General features: G+C 43.2%; 2 long non-coding RNA genes across 3 annotated transcripts; one reads left to right on the top strand and one right to left on the bottom strand.

The window, feature by feature from the left end:
* Window positions 1-1,215: 1,215 nt before the first annotated feature.
* Window positions 1,216-3,208, bottom strand: LOC128786193 (uncharacterized). The gene is made up of 4 exons (XR_008430202.1): window positions 3,156-3,208; window positions 2,465-2,561; window positions 2,149-2,243; window positions 1,216-1,554 (listed from the first exon to the last, which is right to left on the bottom strand). It is a non-coding gene; the product is annotated as an uncharacterized LOC128786193 (long non-coding RNA).
* Window positions 3,209-5,058: 1,850 nt separating this feature from the next.
* On the top strand, window positions 5,059-19,991 carry LOC128785699 (uncharacterized). Of its 2 annotated transcripts, XR_008429995.1 has the most exons (3): window positions 5,059-5,146; window positions 13,997-14,110; window positions 19,265-19,991. It is a non-coding gene; the product is annotated as an uncharacterized LOC128785699 (long non-coding RNA). The 2 variants fall into 2 exon arrangements; XR_008429994.1 differs by lacking the exon at window positions 5,059-5,146 and having other exon boundaries at window positions 13,931-14,110.
* The last annotated feature ends 2,850 nt before the right edge of the window (window positions 19,992-22,841 follow it).

The raw sequence follows: 22,841 nt of genomic DNA, 5'->3' as shown, positions 1-22,841 counted from the left end.
CAGGAGGCACCTTCTGTAAACGAGTATTTCTGGGAGCAGTTTTTTTCCCTCTCAAGTTTGTTTTGTCCCTTGAAGAGTGAGATCTGAAATGCCTCAGAGGATTCTGAAGAAGGTTCATCTGAGGCAATAACCCTGTCCCTGTAATCCTCAATGAGACACTGTTACCTGAGAGAGGTAGTGATAATGAAGTGATACATGCTTACTTTTTATTATGAATCTCGTGATTGATTTAATTTTCTCTTACTACCTGGGAATGCTATATGGAAATGGATGGGCATCCCGTGCTTGACTGAGGTAAAATGTTCTCATCCATGGCAGAGTGCGGAGTTCCTGAGAGACAATTCCTTGTAACTGCCCTTTGCTGACTAACAGATTCAGTTTGTTCTTACTCAGGCATGTGTAACGAATCTGGCTTTCAGCTGCTGTATTTGTTTTTTATTTCCAGTGTGGATCTGTTTGCTTGGCACTGTTTTTTCAAAACTTTGACTTTTGCGTTGCATTGTCAACATTATTGTGTGAGAGCTGAGCTTGCTTTGCTCACGTAGGTGCCCGACTGCAGGAGCACAACGCAGACCTGTGCAGCACATGGAGCACATTACAGTGAGAAGCCACCTGTTGAAATAGCAGACATCATGCCATTTTTTACATATGCACAGCAAAAAAAGTGGAGAGATGGGCTGTTTGAGATATTTCCAAAGCCAGAGGTTGTTGAAATATTGATGGAAGTACATACTCCTTCACTTCTATGCTTCTGAAATACAAAATATCCATTAAAAGTGACAGACTTGAAGCCAAGGCAAACAATTTCGTAAGCTAAACTTGAACACTTTTACTTGCAAGTACTGATCTTGTGATGACAGATTCATTTTTCCAGCTCTGGCAAATTTGTTCCTACTGTAGCCTTGCTGGAAATTACCCTGCAAGTGTTTATAATCCTGTCCTACTGTGAAGGACTCCTTGTGGGATGCATAATTCAGATGAAGGGAGGACCTCGTGGCTATGGGCAAGGTGGGTCTATGTAAGTATTATAAAATGGTTTGGGTTGGAAGGGCCCTTAAAGAGAGAGGCTCCCTAGTTCCAACCTTTCTGACATGAATAAGAACACCTCCCACTAGACCAGGTGGCCCAAAGCCTCACCAAACCTGGCCTTGAACACTTCCAGAAGAAGGACATCCACAATTTCTCAACAAGCAGTTTTGGATTTTGTCTTTTGCACTGGAAAGCCCTGGTAGTCTTAAATCATGCTACACATATAACTGTATTTTGACTCACTTTTAAACTAAAATAAAAATATCCAGACAGTGCTTTGCACAGAAGTTTAACAACTCTTAAATATATAAATAGACATCACATACTAAAATACTGTGTTGATATGAGCCATATAAACAGAAGAGAGCAGGAATACAGAAGTCTTTTTAACCCAATCTAATTTTGTGTCTAGACAAGCTTTACTCAGCGCCAGAGTCTGCCTCAGTGGTGCTCTCTGGTACTCGAGGTAGGTACAGCACAGTCCTGCTTCTCAACGTTATTAATTTTCCTAGTGGGCTGATGTCTCTGAAAAATATGGCAAAAACATTTCCAAAACTGTCACTGGACTCACAGAACGTTTAGCCAGTGAATCTAGGTACCAGCAAGAGGCTTGCAATGCTTTTAGCATTATTAATATTACGGTTCTGATCACAGCTGATGAGGGAAGGAAGGAAAGAGTAAAAGGTCAGAGTAAAAGATAAGAAAGAGGTGGTGGAAGGGTATAGAATTTCCCTTTTATCTGCATTTTTCTGCGCAAGAAAAGTAGGACTTGTGCCAAGGCATTTATTTATTCATTGCTATGAAAATCAATTTGTGTCCTAGTTTCAGCAATATTAATATAATTTTCTTCAGTAAGTGGCAATCTTTTATGACCAGTTTAGACTTATATGGAAGTGAAGGAATACATCATAAAACTCTACACCATAAGCTGTGTATAGGACATATCAACTACTCTAAAGTGATTACATTAATGAGTGAAGAGCCAATCCTTCTTATAATTCCATGTTATAGCAGATGAGCTCAGTGCTGCTGAGGAAGACATTAAATCACATTTGTGTAGAAGGTAGAGAGACCCACTATGTGACTACTATTTCAAGAAAATATAATGCAGATACAGACCTAGATCCAAGTATGGAAATTGGCTGGTGGGCCCCTCAGGCTTTCTGGCAACCCACATGCTATGGAGGAAGAAGAAACAGCTGCTGCAGCTATCACTGGAAAAGATGACAGTGAGCGAATTAAGCCTCACAAAGGGGTCCAGGTCTCTGTGAAGGAGCCACGAAGCCTCAGGCTGGTGTTTCATGGAAAGTTTTGGCATCACCAAATGTGGCAGCAAGCCAAGCTCCCGATCCAGCGTGCACTGGAACAGGGGAGAGGAAAACTGGGGCCAAGAGGCTATGCACAGTGTGTCTCAGAGATATGAATGCACACATACCCACACACAGACACATTCTTGTGCCCTCCCCGTGCCTGGCATTCCATGGTCAGGGCATGAGATAGCAGCATTTATGTTCAGGCTGGTTGTGACAAACCTGTATTGATACAATAAATAAATGTGACTGAGGTTTACAGTTCAAACAAGCTCTGAGGAGCCACCACAAATCAGCTTGTCATGTTGCCACCAGCTTTACAATCAATCTCCCATAAAGGGCTTAGGCTCTGACTCCTTTCTCCAGTTTGCTTATTTTTGTGGGAAAACTGGCTGCAAGCAAATCACTAAAAGATGACTGGACTCAGACCTTTCTGTTTTTAAATGAGCAAAGCTTAAACTCTTGGAGTTTAGCAGTAGAGCACACTAGGAAAAAAAAAAAAAAGGATCAGGAGAAAAGCAAACAAAAGCCATCATCTACTTCTGTGCTAATGGCTTGGGTCTGGCCCTGACAGTCAGAAAGGCTTGACAGAAATTGCTGCTGAAGTGGGGGAAGCTGTGGGCAGCTAGAGCTGGAGCAGTTGTGTCATCTTATAACAAATGAAGCCCTGTTTTGTATCCTTTGAATGCTGTGCAGATAATCCCCATCACACAGCTAAAATCAACTTTTGGATTCTCTCACTGTTACCTCCTTCCTGTCCAGCTTCAGCCCTGTGTCCTGCTTTCCACTGAGGATAAGGAGAGGAGCTTCACTCACCCCTTTCCACAGGCTTGGCTCAGAAATGAAGTATCCATCCCAGGCAAAGCAGCTCCACGTGGCTCTGGGAGAGTGCGAGCCCAGGTCATGGCAACTGTGACCTCAACCTGCTGGCTGGGGTGGTGTGAGACAGCATCCTGCCCTCTCACCCCGTGGGCAGGGAGAGCCTGGAGGTGCTGAGCTGTGACCTCTGCCTGGTCCTGCTGGCTGCCTTGGCTGGTTTGCCTTTCCCAGAATGCTGGAGACAGAAGGGCTTTCCTCCTCTGGCTTTGGATAGCCAAGAGGGCCCTGTGCCCCCAGGGGGACAACCAGGGATTCTCCCTTCAGTACTTCTGGCATTTTGAGATTTTGATCCTAAATGCCTTAGAGCAGGGACTCTCTTTCTGGGTACAGGGACACCTTGCCTAGCTGAATGGGACCCCTGCTTTTGTGGTCAATGTGACTACATCCACAACACAAGGAGAGCTCAGAAATAGGGAACCCAGCCAGAGCATCATGCAGGAACAACATAGCCTCTCTTGCTTTTACCTTTTCTGCTATTCTGAACCACGCTAATGGCTTCCATGTTTTTTCCACAATGACTCCCAAATGTTTTTTCCTGACCAGCATGCTGAATGGCTGTTTCATTTAGCACATAATCATTAGCTTCCCTCCTTGCTACCAGACACATTACTTTGCCTTTGCCTTCACTGAAAAGCATTTGCCATCTGCTGATTTGTTCATAATATCAGTATTGTAATATTGCTTTTAATAATAACAATAATTGTACACTCGGCTCCCTCCTGGTGCTTTTCATCAGATCTCATAATGCTCAAAAATCCAAATTGTTCTCAATTCTGTTAAAAAACTCATTGTCACCAACTTTATCCCCAAGTGTTCCAGTCCAAGTTCAGCTATCCAGTTTCAGGCTGTTTACCAGATGCCCCTGGCACTTTCTGTGTGAAATGCTTCTATTCCAAATCAGTATCTTTGATTTTGTAGAGCAGTTTTCTACCTATCTAGTTCCAGTCTACTCCTATACTGTTAGAGGAACAGTAAGGAACTCTCCACCTAAAAAATGTGATTCTTTGGTCCTGGACTTTGTCAGCTTTTCGGTGTGGCCAAAACCTCTGCTGCAACACACACTCCCGGGTATATGCCAAGGCACTGAATATCCCAATCACCACCTATATTTAGACTCATATTTGCTACAAATGTCCCAAAGGGAATCTAACCACATCTCAGCAGGTAGCTTTCATGATGATAAAGTCAGAAATGAGAGTAAATGGTACTGATGCTCCCTTTCAAATTTGGCTAAAATGGATTCCCACTCTTTCTTTCCCATGCAATAATGTCCCTTAAGATGTCAGCAAGCTCCACTGAGATGAGCTCTTGATATTTTACAACTGAAGCTCTCCTGTCACCTATTAAATATTTTTTCACACCTTTCCTTCCAAGAATGCTTGCCTTTTTTTTTTTTTTTAGTAAAGGTATGAAAGTAATTGCTCCTGAGGGATTTTTTGGTTGTCAACTCTTTTGCACTGTTTTAGTCATTGCAGTTCTTATATTGCTTGCCTTAGCCTGGAGAGCCCAAATTAGGAGAGGTACTTCTGTGTGTATGCAGAACAAAGCAAAAAGTGAAGAGAATGAGAGAAGTGATACAAAGGGATTTTCCAGCTCTGTCAATAAAATTACCACAATAATAACTTCCTTCAACATGTTTGTTGCTAATGGACCTGCATACAGAACTACTCGCAGCATAATACTTTCAGAGATTGCAGTTCCTTCTTCTGTTTGCAGGATATCTGTGCATGAGGCCAAATGCCTGCAATTTTCTTACTTAGAAGTGATTCTACAGCCAGCTGTGAGCTCACAGCCTGTGGGGCACACAAACAGGGTTCACTTGTCTCCCATGGTGCAGCTGCCATCCTCTCCCTTGTGATTTGTGCCTCTGGGAAGGCTTGAAGATCATCTGAGCCTGACTAAAGCTACACTTCAGTGCTACCACTCAGGTACAGGAATGAGAAAGGACAGAGACAGACACACATTTCTGTGCACAACCAAGGGGCCTTCAAATGGAACTAAAAGGAACCAGGGCGAAGGCCAGAAAAAGGGGAAGCCTTTCCAAGGATGCTAGAAGATAACGAAACTCAAGAGGAGACAAGAAATTTATGTCAGAAATTCACTCAAGGACACCAAGGATGTGAACACATCAGGCATGGGAAGGCTTAGAAGTTATTAGAGGCAGGATAGTATAAGGGAGGGGTTGTTTAATAACTCACCCTGCTTTTCTACCCCCCTCCTTGGCAGCCTGCAGCAGTTCCTCTGGAAGACATGACTCTGGGTCAGGGTTTTGGTCCTCTTAAGAAAGCTCTAAGAAGATTTTTGAGTGTGAATGTTATAGGGTGAATGGTACTTCAGCTGCTCATTCACAGGCATACAAACCAAAATTGCCCTTTTCCCTCCTGTTACTGCCAGCAAAATGGTACTTCCACCAGGACTGGAATGGAGAAGAAGCTGTAGAAAGGAAATATCACTGAACATAAGAACTTCACTGGGGCAAGTGATCATAGAACACTTTTCTATCTGTTTGCCCAATTCTCACAGCTTAATTTCACTATTGCAGAAATAAAAAGAACAGATACTTCCCACAGGAACTGGAAAAACCTGGCATTTGCCTGTAATTTGCCAGGTTATGAGCTCATTAAAACAGAAACCCCTTCACCCTCCCCAAAAGAAAATGAAAGTACAACAGCTTACTGTGATTATCAAGGAAAATAGGACCAAGGAATTGTCCCAAGCTGGAGGCAGGCTCATCCTCCTCATCCTTTCCTTTTCTTTTTGTTTTATATTATTTTTTTACTAGCAGATACTCCTGGAGAGGTATTACAGTTGTAGATCAGGAATCTGGTGCATGTTATTGCAGATGGTACTGGGGTGAAGATGAATGCCAGACACATTAGGCTTAGCAGGGTGGGTTTTTAGCAACTTGAACATGTTGATGAAAACAGGAAAGTGAATAAATCAGCCACCAAGGTCCAGACTGTAAAAGGCTGTCTTTTTTTTTTGGGTGTTTTTTTTTTTTTTTTTTTAATGTGTGGAGTTTCTGGGGCACAAACAAATATTGTAGACACATTTTTATTGTTTAAACCCAGTCATATTTGCAATCTGTGTGGACATTTGACTGACTTGAAACACTTCTTGGTGTAAATCCAGGCCAAGAATCAAAGCCAACAGAACAGTTTACCCCAGGCTGGTGCTGAGAAACAGGCACTTCACCTCCCCTGGTTGACCTGGCATGTGCATGAAAAAGACACCTCTTTTTCACCTCTCTGGCCATCCTTTTTAAAATCCTGAAATTAGGGCAGGGTATTAAACAGTGACTTTACTGTACCCGTGCAATGGAATATATCATTACATTTTGTGGTGTATTGTGAATTAGCTCTGGGTTCAAACAGGGCTGCAACCTTCAGTAAGTTACAGTGAAGAGTCAGGAAACAGATATGAGTGTAGGGATCCTTTCCCAGCCCCTGCACGCACAAATCAACCCAGCCACCAGCATTAATACAGTTCTCTCTGTGTCTTAAGATATATATGTGTACACCTTTGCCAAACACACTTTTTTCCTAGGGCTTTTTTTGAACATAAATACAAGAGAAGAGGGGAGAGGTTGAACCAAGTCCTGTCTAAACCTATGTGGACCTGGCTGGGATTGTGTGTGAGCTACTTATGAAAAGATAGTTTTTCTTCCTAAGAAAATATGAGGGGGAACTTGAACCCGTCTTCCCGTCTTCGCTGCTTCTGCTTCCAAGTTGCTTCTTGCTCCATTGCAGTGGTTCTCCATTAAGGTGAATGATGTTTTCCTGAACTGTCATTTAAGGAAGCATTTTTAGAGGAACTCAATAGCTATTTTAATTTCTGGAGCTATATTTGATAGCTGTTTAATTTACAAAAACATGGCTTTGCAGAATGCTGACTCAGAAATACTTATGTACGAGATTTAAAAACTGGAATGACCACAACAGGGAAAGGAGAAGTGAAAAGTAAAGCTTTTTTGCTCTATTACTTGGAAATATCTTCCCCTCCTCCCCCATCATCTTGCATATCTGTCCTACTCGATTCCATAAAAATATCCACTTTTCCAGTAGTTCCAGATATTTTTGAAAGGATTAGTATACCTGATAATTCCTATATAATTATGGGGACTAATAATGCCAGTAAAATAGTGAGTGCGAAATATCAGGCACTTTCCTGATTAAGTCAAACCATTTTCTTTTTGTGACTGAAGGAAGATTTTTAGGATCTAAACAGTGCAGGTAATTTCAGGAAAGATTTCATCTAAGAATGAGGTCTTCTTCTGATTACAGAAGTCATCTTCTTTCTCCATGGAAATAGGAGGGCTTGGCATGAGGCACACATGTATGAAACTCCTGTTGTGAGCTTGTAACCTTGACAGTACTCCACAGAGGCACACAGCAGGCAGGACAGCCTCGAGGGGTTTTGTGTGAAGTGCTCATTTAGCACAACTGGCTACCTGTGTCTTCACTTGCCAGGGGACCCTCCTTCCCTTCCCTCAGTACATCACTCATTTATGGATCCAAGTCCTCAGTCTTTAAAAGTGCATTCAATGGAATTGGTGGTTGGAGATGATCTATTTAAGCACCTGGAGGCTGGTAAATACCTCTGGGTACTTTGAATGAGATTTGGTGCTGCAGATAAGTAGATTTAGGGTCGCATGTCAGTAACTGTGGCTCATTTGTCACGGGTGAAATTGATACTGGGAAATAAATGGGCCTGTTAACTTTCCATGTCTATTGGCATGCAATCCAGGCCTGGGCCAGGATGGGGGAAAATTAATTAATTTTTCCAGTTGATTTTCCCCATTTGTTTTGTTTTTGATGTGAAGATTGTAAATTAACATAAACAGCTAATGCAGAGGAGATTTCTGTCTCATGCCCACAGCCCACTCACAAATGCAAAACAACCTATAAAGACAAATCACGGAGAGAAATTATTTCCTCTGCCCTAAGACCGTGCATTCTCTAAGGAAATTATTACCATTGTAATACCAATTTACTAGGAATCATTGCCTTTGAGGTACAAAGCCCCACGTGGGTTTTTTGTGGTGTCTTAGAGCAGTGTTTACTCTGTAGCAACTTATTGTAATGTGCTGTCTCACCTGAGTCACTTCACTGGGAATTCTCAGGGCTTTATGCATGCAAAAATCTACAGGAACACACATATATAAATTGGAAAGATGGGCACAAACCATGTACTGGTTTCAAGAGAATTAAGTGAACACTGTAGTCAAATTATGATAGTCAAAGGTAGTTCAAATTTGGGGCTTAAACTACTCGACAGTCTTCCTTTAATCTGGACTTCATGGAGTTTTCCACAAGGACTATTATCCTGCTTTTCAGAGGTCAAATAAATCAGCTTTAAGCTCATGAAAAGGTAAACACACTGATGCCTGCATAATGTTTGTGAGTTGATGAGATATTCTGGCAACAGGAATACAAAGAACTACCATAAATCCTACTGTGCACAAGCACTTAATTCCTGGGATGCAGTGCCTGTGGGTTCCTCTACCATTCAATGCAAGATCTCTTACTAAGAAATATTAAATCCAGTAGAAGTATAAGACTCAGTAGGAGCATGATTTCATGGAAGAGCCTTTCCCACTATTTGGTTTTGAAGAAGTCACCACATTTCAGGAGGGGGTTGAAGATAGATCCAGAGACATCCTCAGGAGGCTGTGCTGGATGGTGCCATTTTGATACTACATGAACAAAATGTGTAGTTACAGATGAAAAATAACTCAAGAGGATGACAGTCTGTGTTTCACAAGCAATCCCTTTGAGCTTTTCTATTATCAGCATTATTTTAATGACAGCAAAAGTATGTGGGAAATCTCTTTCAGCACATTCATGCAGATATCCATGTGTGTGTTGGAGTTTGGACATGTACGTACATAAACACATACCTGTCTATATGGAGAAGCAGTCAATTGTAAATACATGATGAGACTGTGCAGGAGTATAAATGCATTTTAAGTATCAAAAGTTCCTAACTTATAGGCTCTAATTTTTGAGAACTGGCTGCAATGAGATGACCACGGAGGTGTCTTTAGAACTGTGACTGTAAGAAGACTTCATGAAGCAGCATGAGCTTAATCTACAGGCGAGGGAAGAGAATTAGGGTTGGACTGAAGCTGATACAACAGCTCCTTATCACTACTACAGCCCTTGAGAATGGCTCAGGAGTGAGTGTTTTTTACCAGTGAGGTACAGGAAAGATGTGGACCTTGGTTCTGGCTGGGGCTTGGCTCTGTGCAGCTCTGGGGTGGCACTGCTTCTTTTATTGCAATTCTTGCATTCTCTTGTTGGCAAAGGTGAGAAGAGGATTGGTATCTTGTATGTGATAGTGGGTGTTTTGTGGAGGACTTTGGCTGTTCAATGGAAAGGATTGCATCTGGAGAAATGTCTCATGGTGGGACTTGATCCACTGACTTAGAGAGGCACTAAGTGCTGCATGAACACAAATATACACAGACCACAAGCAGACCTCTTCAGGTGTATCAGGCCCTCTGGACTGCTACCAAGGCTTGAAACAAGTCTGAGAGCAGACAGCATCTGTCCCCAGGGGTGGAGATGGCTGCATCCAGATTTGCACTGTGGTGGCACTGCCTCCCCTGCAGTGCCTGTGCTGGTTCAGCGAGCTCCCAGGAGCATGAGGAGAGCAGGGAAGACCCTGGTCCCTCCCATGTCCTGAGAGGACATGTTGCTGGAGAATGGAAATGTCCTGGGCATCTCTCACTCCACACTTGGGTGTGGCAGCAGCAGGGTCCGGTGGGGTGCAAGCAGATTCAGGTTGGTGCCTCTCCAACCCCCTGACTCTTAAAGTTATTTCCAGTGGCATCAAACAGAAAGGCTATGAGCACTAATGCCAGCTGGGACCAAATCCCACAGTGCAACCCAAAGTCCTAAAAGAAAGGGAAACATGCAAGGAGACAGTGTACATGTCTGTTTGTGTACATAAATGAACATCTTCATTTTATTTCTGACTTGATTTTCCCATTTTTATGTTCTCTGAAGATAAATACAAGGAGATTTCAATTCAGTTAGCAGTGGTATTTTTGGAAAACACCCCCAGAAATCAAAAGAGGCTGATGTTATTTTACATGGTTCTTGTCTCCATTTATACTAAGCAAGCTGGGCCTGGGGTTTGTCTAAAACAGAGCAGAGAGAGACCACCGAGTAGTCTCATCAGCAGAGCACTAATTGTGGCCATTTATTATAGTCACTTATCTGATAGTAGCTTCTTTATCTGTGATAGTTTTACAGGAATAAAATCCAGCAGGCATTCGCACCAGTATATAAACATGTTACCTTGTGGCAGTGTGTCTGTTACTTACTGTCAACACTTGCCAGCAAAAAAATGCCTATCTTGGGCTTATATGAAGTAATGATGAGTTTAATATGCTCCAGTGAAAGCCACAGAATAAACAAGGCATCACAAATGTTGGCCTTGTCTGGCCTCTTAAACAAATAAAGGTGACTAAGAAGTACAAACAACACCAGGTCGGGCCTTATCGGGGTGCTGGTGGCAGCGCTGCTAATGCAGCTCCCCTGGCCAGCCAGGGCTGCCTGTGGGCTCCTTATTGCAGGAAATATTGGGAAAGCCCTTTACTAGAGAAGTGTATCCCTTGAGTTTGGTCAAAATTCTGTAGTGTGAAGATGCAATTCCATTGCTGTTTCAAAGCCAGTTCCAGGATAGCAGGGTGCGGATGGAGGAGAGGTGGGGGAGAACCCAGCTCACAGACCCAGCTCTGTCAGTCTAGTCTGGTCCAGGTTTCTCATGTGTGATTGCCCCACTGAGCCCACCTTCTCCCTGCAAACAGAGCAGATCCATGAGGAAGGGCCGTGCAGTAAGAGGGAGGATGGACCACCTGGTCACTTCTGGGCCTATCAGATCAATGGAGGAAAATCACACCAACAATGCTCTCAAGAGAGAAAACTAAAGATTGATATTGTTTTGTTGCTGTATTTGGATCAGCCAGAACAAACTCATTTTGCACATGACCACAATCAATGTGATTGATTGACAAAATTTGATAGAGTGATGGACAAAGACTGAAGATGTACACTTCATCTGTGAGACGAGACTTTGTTGAAGAATTGTCCCTTTGATTAAGGAGGCACTTAAGACCATCTATCCCCTGGCTGACAATAAATAAGCTAACACTTGCTTGGCTGCAGTGTTGCTCTTATGATAAGTGATGGAAATACACCCTATTTGTCATAATGAAATATCAGGGACAAGTGGAGTTAGCTACCTAAGAGAGTTGTGTTTAATGTCAAACTCTGCATGAAATCAGAAAGGGAAAATTCAGTTACAGGTTTAATGTTTTGTAAAGGATCTTAATTTAGTGATCAATCACAGTCCATGAGAGTGAATCCACACAGATATTTACCTTACACAGTAATTGAAGAAACTCTTCTGGTTGGCAAAGGTGTTTGGCAAGCACTGACACCATTCTTCAGCCTCACTGGAAGGGTGAAAGCTAATGTTCAGCTTTGCAGAGCCAACTCATGGAGAACTCATGTTCTCCATGCAAAATACCATGAGTAGAGAGTATTTGCTTGTGGCAAATGTGAATTTTTTATGCAGAACTGCTCTTCCTGTAACTGAGGCCATCAGGATGGGAGCTTCCTGCTTTGGTTTAGCTGGAAAATGTGATGCAATTGGAGCTTCATCATCTCTTGCAGTCAACAATAGACTGACTTGAAAGCTTTCTTGTTGTCTTCCAGCACGCTTATTTCCAGTGCTGCAAACAAACAGCTGGCTTGTTGGGTGACAGTGTGGCTTTCATTTGCAGCTAGAAGATCTTTTAATCTGGAAACTGCTTTGAAAGGATAATTTCATTTTGAGTTGCTTTGGAACTGTAAAAAAAAATGAGCCAGGACCAGATGAAACACACTGGCAGTTCAGCCCACCTGTTGGCTAAATCCTTCTGAGAATAGCTGGATGTGTGACAGATGTATCACAGCCGAGGTGTGATGGCAAGGCTGTGTCAGCAGGAGGGATGGCATGGGTTGAGAGGGTTACCCAGCTCTGCTTAGTACTGATTCCATGTCCACACAGAATGAATTGGACTAGTGGTCACTTTGTGAAGTTGCTGGTGGCTGGAGACATATTTTAACTCAGTATTTGCCACCTACATGATCTACCAGCGAGATGTCTTGGTGGTGCACGAGGACATATTTCATTTTGCAGCTGAGGTGAGCCAGGTGCAAGTTGCTGGTGGCTGGAGACATATTTTAACTCAGTATTTGCCACCTACATGATCTACCAGCGAGATGTCTTGGTGGTGCACGAGGACATATTTCATTTTGCAGCTGAGGTGAGCCAGGGGTTCATACCCTGTTGGGTACCTGAGATCCCAGGCATGACATTTTCTCACACAGCTAGTGGCAGTGAGGCCAGGGTGGGTACACTGCTGGTCCAGGGGTGTTATTCCTCCTCCTGTGCAGAGACACGTGCCAGTTCCAAATCTGTGTGTTGTGTGGTGTGGTCACCACTGAGAAGAGGTCCCTGCTCAAAATGGGCAAGCAAGGAGAAAATGAAGGGTCACATTTCCAGCTGCAGTTGAGGGACCTGACTACTGCTGGAAAAAGTGGCCCAGTATTTCTAGCCAGTAGCTTGGTAAATCCAGCCCTAGATATGAAAATCAACATAATCTCTTTGCACAGGCAATCAAAACTCAGTGGTTAAAATTAATTGTCTGTGCTGGTGATGGTGCATGAACCAGAGGAGAGTTGGCTACTTTTCCCAGGGCTGTATAGTTTCTATGCTGCCAGCACAGTAGAAAATACAAAAACAAGGTATTATTTTTGTCTGTAAATGAAACATATCTGATTCAAATTTCCTGCAGAAGACAGCAGATCCATTGATTAAAAGTGTGCTGTTTTTCTAGTCACTTCTCTGAGCACAACCACATTTTAAAAAGCCACAAACCTGAATGGCAATATGATTTTACATTTAAAAAGGAGATTTAACATGTTACAGTATATTTTCTCTGGGCTGCAGGGGAACTGTTTCTTGCTTAGCTGTGAGTTCATAAATTATCAGGTTGGGTTCATGCACTATCAGGTTTCATGACAGAGCTGTTTTACAAATAATGCTACACGGTGGTTCTCTTTCATTGGGGAAACCTTCAAGTATGAGAGATTGATACAACAGGGAAACAATACAGAGGGGTGGGCAGCTGATTCTGATAGAGTTAAAAATCTGTTACCACTTCAGTGGCTGTTGCTTAATCTCCTGTTTTCAGAGTTGATAACATGACCATAAAGTTCACTCCTGGCTGAACGCTGGCACAGGAGTTTCTCTATCCAGAAGTGAATTCCAGATATGAACATTAGCACTGCTATTAATAAAACCTCCTCCTTTCCAACAACAAAAGCACAAATAAATGCAAAATTTGATTTGTGATAAGTCCTGCTGGAATCCAGCCAATACCTGGCTTTGTAAAAACAACTTTGCAAAGACAGAAAGATAAAATATTAGTAGTGAGGTTACAAAAAACAAGCCTCCTCCACTGCAACTTTTACAGCCTGGTTATTAAGAGGTTTTGACACAAACCCAGGGAATGCCTTTAGCTCTTTACTGGTCTGTGATCAGCACTGCAAGCTGACAGCAAGGAGAGGCAAAGATTTCTCTCACCTGAAGTCCATTGTCATCAATGGAATTTGCACAAAGCACCTGCCTCACAAAGGGCTGGCCTGTAACCCAACGCTGTCGTACCTATGGCAACTTCCTGAGCTGAGATGGTTTGAAGGGAATATGTTTTTTTCCTGCAGAAAAGACGATTCTCAGGACCAGAAGAGCTGAAATTCCTTCTCTGGGCAACCCTGGAAGAATGAGATAGAAGCTTCATTTTATAGGTCCAGGAAGTTGTTTTCTCTGCTGAATAGGTAGGAGACTGCGTTTAGAAGTTTCAGTTTCTAACCCCAGCTTTCTAACAAAGAGATTTTAGTAAATCTTTTTTTGTACTCTGTACTTTAGCTCCTAAAAAAATAACCCAGGTGTTGTGACTTCTGTTAAGAAATTTGTGAATCTCAGAGGGGAAAAAAATCTGCCTGAATACAATGTAAACAGCTCAATCTGAAGAGCTTTGAGACCTGGGTTGGAGATTACAAACAGTGTCTGTCCCAGTACTCCCTCACTCTTAAAATCTGGCACTGCTGCTGTGAGAGTGCTACAGGGATTTCACAGTTATAGCAGACACTGTTAGCAATGAACTGTTTGAAAATGCTTAATGAAGACTAAGTAAATCTGTCACGAGGTCTTAGTGTGGGAGAGGAGGGATTGCTGATAAGATTAATATTGTGGTATAATTACTTTTATTTTCCTTCCAGAGATTTTACTGAAGTATAACAAAGTTAATAATTGTGTAATTTCATTTTCTAACAACAACATTTCCTAAGTTACTTCTTGAAGTGTTGCTGTGAAACCGCTCTTTGGGTAGGTAGCTGTCTGTACCTATTCTCGCCCAATATTCTTGCTACCTATCTCTCCCTGCCATGACCTGGAACTTACAAAATCAGCTTCCTTTGGAGTGTTTTGATGCTTTCACTGCTTGTCAAAATCAGGAAGTATAAACCACACAATTTTTTTTTTTTAAGCAAGATATCTGAGGAAATTTGGAACAGGCTTCTACATTGTCTCCTCCTCTATAGTATAACGGGTTTATGCCCCAGTTGTGACAACATTTATGCCTGTGAACTGTCTGAAAAAATTAGAGGATTATTGTATGTTATGGGATGCAGGTGGTCATGATAAACCTTTGGGAACAAAAGCAGGTGAAGCACATCATGGGGAGGAATCTGATTCTTGGCTGTGCTATTCTCACAGCACACCAGCATGTCACTGGGAAGGACGCAAATTCAGGTAAAACAAATAATGCTGGGAAGAGTCAGGCCCTTTGCTTTAAGATTGTTGTAATGTTTAGGCTTAGAAGGATGGATTACAGCCTTTTTTTTCAGCCTGAATTCCATCCCAAAAATCTGCTTAATCCCCTTTTTAATGCTTGTGTGAGTGCCAGAAACATCTTTTATTTGCTTCAGCAACAGCAGCCAGTTAGTCAGATGCTATCAGCTACTTCTTCATTCAGTTGTCCTTTGCATGCTGATAAACACCACATAAGACAGGGGAGAGAAACCTTGAGCCACAAGCTTATCCTGTGTATAATAGGATGCACCTTGAAACAATTTTGATGTCTCCATTGAAATCGGCTTAGGTTAAGCCTACATAAATAGTGTCAAAGGGGAACACACCCAGAACACTCTGGGAGATCATGATAAACACTCCTGATGTTTTGCAGCTGTGCTCATCATCTGTGCATTTCACAATAAAATTTTACAAAGCATCCAGACACCCAGCTGGTTGTATTCACTGTGGGATGGCTTCCTCTGCCATGGCATTTTGTTCCCTATTTGTTGCCCTGTGGGATGGCTGTCTCCACCATGGCATTTTGTTCTGTATCTGTTGCCCTGCACTATTCCTTCCCCCAAATTCAGACCTCATCAATTTTTTTTTGCTAGATACAGCAAACCATCATTTTTTTTTAAGCTGCATTAGACTTCAGGCCTCAACTTTACTTGTTGGAAAGTGAGGAAAAAAATAACTTCCCTCAACAGAAAGGAGATCCAATCTGCAGTTAATTGCATCAAAGAACGTGTTTTTAAAGCATTTTTGAGCTAGTACTTGCCTGTGACTCTGACTGTAATTTCCCTCTGAATTGACTAATGTTGGATTCTGAAACTTTAGTATACAGGATAAAATCTAAGGATGCAGCAATTGTGCTTCTTATCCCATGTCTCTACCCCCGAGATTTCTGATACCCAAAAGCTGAGCACAGCCATCTACAGAATCAGGAGCTCCTTTTGTAAAAATGAATAGAGGAAGCCCAACTAAAAGGACTCACACCTGAGTCTCTTCTCACTAACAGTATATCACTGGCATAATTCCCTCGATGAAAGTGGAATTCCTCCTGATTTACACGAAGAGCATTAACAAGAGAGGGCTCAGGTCTTAAGTGCCGGGGTTTAGCTGTATTTCTTCTGTCTTCGTTCCTTCCCTGATGATTCCCAGGAAATCTCACTTTGGTGAGATAAGTGCCTACAAGAATGTTGAAATTAATTTCAGAGCAGCCTGAAATGGCAGCACAGACAACCAGCCAGAGGAAATGCCCCAGCAGAGGGATTTATTGCACTATCGCTGCTTTTCGCCGAGCTGCAACATCTTAATCTTTCATGATGACATTATTATGAACCAGCCAAGGCAGGGCCAGTCCTGAGAGATTGACGGCCCAGCACTTCACAGCTTTCCTGGTGACCTGCTAATCTGTGCTGTGACTTAAGTGGGGCTAAATGCAGTGTCCTGCAGGTCACCCCAGTCCAGCAAGACATGCAGTGAATGTCAGAGGGAGCAGTGTGTTCCTCTCACCCTGCAAACCAGTGTCCCATCACCCCAGCGTGTTGTGGTCTTTGGCCTGGGGGTTACCAGCATGTGGCCCCACACCAGTGGCTTTCTTAGGTTTTGAATCTGGGGGATGGCAGGTCCTGGAGCACAGAGAGCAGATCCCCAGCACCCAGGCCATGAAATAACCATGCAAAATGGAAAGGTTTCTAGTTTGGAATTCTACCAGAGTTTGAGAAAAAGATAGAAAGCAGAGGAGAAATGAGTCTTTTGCCCCCCTGTTGGACACAGTCCCATCTTATTGTACAATATCTTCAGTTTATATGTGTTTCAAGGGAAAAAAAATAATCCTTGCTAACTAATATTAAAAGCCGTAAGTGGCTTGTTTCTTGACAAGCTGTGCATTGCACTTTGGGGAAGCAGAATTAAACATGTAATGACCCTCACTCCCAATGTCCTGGATTACAATAGCTTTCTCCAATTTCATCCCAATTACTTGGCTTGTAGGCTGGGTCTGTGTTGATCTGGAGAGTCCCATCTTCTCCTGAGGTTAGATGTCAGTGTTGAGTCTGAGACACATTTCAGACAGTTTGCGTCATTGTGTAAACAGTGATAACAATATTTAATGATGATAAATCTGAATTTCACCACAAAACTATAAAACAACGGGGAGAATGAATTATGCAATTTACAGCTAGTGAGAAGGCAGCCAAAGGGAAAGCAAAGGCTATGTACAGCGGAGAGACAAATTTAGTGGTCTGAGACTATAGTGTCATTTGTTTTTGTGTTTAGTAGCACTTAGCAGCCATGGTGCATAAATAATCTTTATTGCAGTGGAACCCAGGGACACTGCTGGCGACAGCTTGTCACTGCTTGGTATGGCTGCTTCACATGGCACAAGATGAATCTTGGGTCTGCAGGGGCATCTGGGGCTAGTGGGTCCCTTAGAGGCTGCTGCTGGGTGACACTGTCCTTCTGTCCCTTCCCAGGATGTGTGGGAGCCCTGACACTCATGTTCTGACCCAGCCTAATGAAACTCTGCTGTTCTCACTAATTTAATTGACCAAATGAATTTAAGTATATGGTCCTACGAATTGAACAATGGAGGGGAAGAAAAGGAACAATAAATGAAAATCATGCAGAGGGGAGCTACAAAAGCTCAAACGTTTCTATTTTATTTTTGGTTACTTGTTTATTTTTAATATAGGAAGACCAAAAAGAGGAAGAAACGTAGGGAACAGCATCTGAAAACTATATTCCTTCCCTTTTTCTTCCTTCAATGCCTTCCCATTATTATTTTTTTTTCTACTTCATTTGTTATATAAGTATAAAAATCCTTTTAGAAATCCACTTTTTTCATATAGTTCTCCAGTTTTCCTGTAAAAGTCTTGAGAGACAAAAAAGTCCGCAAAATTTCCCTGAACCCTTCATTTTGAGAATGGTAAACAAAAAGTTTTCAACAGAGTTTGGTTTTCTAGCTTGAAGAATAAACATGAAAGCTCAAACACAATGGAGGTTTTATCGAATAAAAAATCTATATCAACATCAGTACCCATTTTGTTATTTTGATCCCATATTGATATAATGTGGATCATATTGCAAACTATTAAAAAAATTTATGTATGCAAGTACTAAAATTCAGCACCTTGGCCTGCTATAATAATGGATAAAATGAGGGAGAGAGGTCAGCTTTGTACTCCTTTTTCCCATTGTTGGTGGGACTTGGACACCCTGCAGGGACAGGGGCCATCCTGGTTGCTCCTCTGCAGGGCCATGGTGGCTGTGACTGTGATGGCAGGACAAGGAGGGCTTGCTCATTGTCCAGGGTGGACAGTCATTTTGGAAGCTTTTTTTTTTAGGGAAGGTTCTTTATTCTCCAAGCTCCCTGGTTGGGTCAGAGGTGCTGCTATACAAAACTTGGCACAGCTCCCACCCCATTTCTGCCAGGACTCTTTCCCTCCTGTCTGTGAAAGTGGGATAGTTTTCAGATAATACTTACGTACCTCTGGGAGCGCTGTGAAAATTGGTGGCCTCTGTCCTTAAGTCCACTGTGAACCACTGTAAGTAGAATGTGTCTGAGCTTCTTCCAGCCCACAGTAAAAAAAAAAAAAAAAAAAAAATCAATATACAAGAGTGAGGAAATGCCAACTTTCTCAAGTTCTCTGTTCTTCTGGCTTCTAAGAGGATATTGTAGATTACAGGATAAACAACTTCTGAAATGACATTTAAAAAGTGATGTGTCACTTGCCAGTGTCCCTTTAACTATGAGAAATAACAGCAACATAGGAAAAAATGTAAATTTACCATCAGGCAGATCTTCCCCCACAGCCTGATGCAGAGTTTGATGAATAGAATGAATGAAACGACAGAGGATCCAAGCATTACACAACGGCTATAATTGTGCTAACCAGCTGTAGTCATCTGCTGCTTCCAAAAAAAGTTCAGAGCATTTTGACAGTGTCGCCTGTGTGGATTGGAAGGCTGCAGCAAAAAATGTATTTCCATTTGTTATTTGAAAAAAAGAGATCTGTTCCTCAGTGTTGGATTTTGCTTGGAAGGTGCCAAGATAGCAGAGAGTGAAGAACATGATTACTTACAAAGCCAGGGGAAGGAAAAAAAACTTTTTAAAAAGGCAGTATCTTTTCCAGGAAAAGAAGATTTTAGATGAGAAGACACTGCTGGATCCAGTTGCACCAGTGGCCAGCCAAATCCTGTGTCTTTTCCTGAGTATGATGGGAGCACCGTGCTGAACCAGGAACACCCAAAGGTGGAGGCTGGTGGAACCCTGGAGGCTTTTTGTCCCAGGCAAAGGTGTTTTTTCAGCACAAAGGCTGACACCAGACTGCTATTTTGAAAGTGTTGTGGTGTGGCTGCCTTGGCTGCTTGAGGCAAGGCCTGGGAATTAGGCATAGCACAGCCCAGCTTTCTTTTAGGCATCTGTAGACAACATGTGTTGAGAGCGGGGGCAGCGCAGCAGCTGGGCCACCTGACTCGGCTCACGGGGAAGGGCAGCCGAGGGACAGCTCTGCCCTCTCTGGACCAGCGCCACCCCAATGAGGGATCCCAGAGTCAACTCCAGGAGCTTGCTGCGGGGAGTTTCTGCCTCACAGACCAGTCCTGAGGAGGCAGACCCATTGCTTCTGGGGGAGTTGCTTTCCTTTTAGCACTCCCCAGAGCTATGGGGTGAGGTGTTTTTCATGCTGGAGTCTGACTGCACTGTGGAGAGACAACACGGTATATGAGGAAGATGCTGTAGTTCCATGGGCATGGCATGACCTGGGAACGAAGACGAATCCTCTTCAGGAAAAACTCACCATTAGAGTGGTTTCAAATGGACTGTTTTTTAATAAATGCCTTTTTTTGATACGTTCATGAGTTGTGGAGCTCTAGGAATGCTTTGTTGTGCATGGTATGCAGGTCAGATTCATTTAATTTGGAGGTGAGGTAGGCAGTTTTATCCAGCTTTTAGTACTTGGTTTTGTTTTTGGTCACAGGTCATTTACTGAACCTGTTTTAAGTGGAATGGAGGGTGGTTTTATTTGAAGCCAAAAGGGTTGGTTCTGGCTTGTTACAAAACAGCGGCTTTCAACAGGATCCAAATCTATCTTCAGCTTTTCTGGGTAACTCTAAATGAGTACTTTAACATGGGGATTTCTGTACTGAGGAAGCAGGGAAGTTAACAACTCAGCACAGCACAGAAGAAGAACTGGCATGTGAGTGTTTCTGTTGTTGTGTGTCTCCCTTTCCCTAAAAACACAGTGAAAAGTGAAGCTGGAGTAGGTTGACCTGCACTTTATGAATTGTGATCCTCTTGTCTTTCCTCTAGTTTCAGCTCTGATGCATGACTGTATTGCCAGAGCCAGTGGGCATGGCACCTCAGTTCAGCAGATGCCCTGCTTAGGGCAGAAAAAGCCTTTTATGTAGGGCAGAAAAGCTTTAAAGAGTTTAGGGATTGGCCACTTTACGCAAATATTTGCATGGAAAATGTTTGGTCTAATCGTGTGAGTTGAGTAAAGAGGAAGATATTACATGCAACTAAAGCTTTTGAAAAGGATGTTCCATACAAATGTTGGAGAGGGGAAAAAAGAAGAGAGAAAATGAGGTTAAAGAAACACACAGATCATATACTCTGAAATAGAGCCCCAGTAAAGCACTGCTGATGATAATCCTGCTTCAAGTGGGAAGTCGGACTAGATGACCTCTAGAGGTCCCTTCTAACCAAAATTTCTATGATTCCATAGTCATACACATTTCCTCATCATTTCTTCTTGTCATTTGATTTGCTAGTTTTCCTAGGGAAGGCCTAGAAATTCAAACTTCAGTCTCTGTTACACCAGAATTTTTGAACAGTGACTTCCATCATTGGGTTAGCCTGTGGACAAGCATTCAGTTTCTGCTGCTAAATACTGTCAGAAGGGAAGAGGCTCAATCAAGAGAATTTTCTTTTTCTGCTATCAGGCAAGATGCTAGGATCAGGATTCTCTGTAATTGACTTGGTGTTCACCATGGTAGAGCCATTCAAAAGTAAGGTGTAGTGGGTATTCCAGGTTAGCTTACAAGGTGGCCCCTTGCCTCTCTGTTCTCAGGCTGGGAGGTGAGGTGGGAAAGGGAAGGGTGCAGGCAGGCAGCTGAGTACATTGTCTCAGCTCTTGGGCTGGGTGTAGAGCTCATTTGATGAGGAAAGAGCCCTGACCGAGTCAGGAAAGATCTGGGCAAAGCAAATCAGTTGGAGTTCCTTCCAAGTGGAGTTCTCACCAGATTCCCAACGCTCCTCCTCATCATCTATTTACTGAGATGAAGGCTCAAATATTGCCATCTGTGAGAAGGCGTGCAGGCCACGTGAAAAGTTTGCCCTAACAGTTCCTCCATCCCAGTGCCCAACCCAGCAGTCAATTACACAATTTACTGTCTAACCTGGGATTTAAAAAGATCAGCAAACTCCAGCCTTGACCACAGTCAGCTGCGGTAAGATATTGGCTAGGTTCTCCTCTGCCAGCTCCCACTGCCTTCGCAGGAATTTGGAAGCACTCACCACCTATCAGTGCTGTGGCTTTCGACTGCATCCTGCTCTTCCCCTTGCACATGTTCTTCTTCAGTTCATATACAGGAGAGAAGCCAGTGCGAAGCAAGACTCTGGTCTCGCCAAGAGTGGGCTGAGAGCAGGGCTCCGGTGCCTGTCGGGGATCTGGGCTGCTCTGGATGAAGCTGGGCCTGCATTTATTTGAGTTGCTTCAGTTGCTCATGGAGGCTCAGCTCAACCCCTTGGCCCCGGCGCTCGCTCTCTGGAATTTGAATGGTTTATCTCACGCCCCAGCAGGGTCCGAAGCAGCATGCTGCTCCGAGCCCCTGCTTATCACGGCTCTGACATGGCTTCTCTAAGCAAATGTTTAGCCCTACTTGACTCAGGATGAGTGCTGTATTGATTATTAACTTTAAACAAACATCTGGTTTTCATTACAAATGGTAGCAGACCAGAGAGGGGTGCTGTACTGGGCGGTGCGGTCACTTAACAACCATCAGGACTGGCTATAAAGAAAATTTAACATATCCTGTAATTACAGTCTGCACAGCACAGGGGGATTTGGGATCTGCAGATCTGATTTCAGAACAGAAGAAAATGTTTATTGTATCTGCTACGCACATTTATTTACTCAGTAGCAGCGAGGCTTTTGAAATATTGTCTGTGCAAGAGCTTATTCCTTGCTTAGGAGAAGGACTTTCTTGTTTAAGCCAGGAAACCCGAGCGAGGCTCATGGTCAGGATGGCCCGCTTAATGCTTTTACAGGCCTGGGGATTTCAGGGTTTGTCGAACACGCAGTTCTCTTCTGAAATATAAATAACATCTTCTCCTCTGCCCTGCCAGCACCAGCCAGATCCATCTACTCTGGCCACAAGGAAAAGTTGCAGCCAGGAATGGGACAGTGGGGATATTGCCCCAAGAGATGATGGCCCTAATGTTCCCTGTCCTTCAGAGAGGGAGGGGTTTGGAAGGTTGTCCAAGGGTGGCCCTTGGCCTGTCCCCACACTGATGAACCCGGATGGGTGAATTTGCACCCACCGGCTGCATCCGTAACCCTGAGCCCAGCATCCATGCCCAGCTCCCAGGGAATTATCAGCCAAAGGGACGTTTTTGGGGTGATGTAATGCTGTAACTTGAGCTCCAGCTGAAAAGAAATGGTAGGTGGAGTTTCTATGGAGCCAGACAGAGCTGGGATCCTCTCCCTT

The sequence above is a fragment of the Vidua chalybeata genome, chromosome 3, assembly GCF_026979565.1.
Source record: "Vidua chalybeata isolate OUT-0048 chromosome 3, bVidCha1 merged haplotype, whole genome shotgun sequence".
Taxonomy (NCBI): domain Eukaryota; kingdom Metazoa; phylum Chordata; class Aves; order Passeriformes; family Viduidae; genus Vidua; species Vidua chalybeata.
This window is presented reverse-complemented; position numbering and strand designations above follow the sequence as displayed.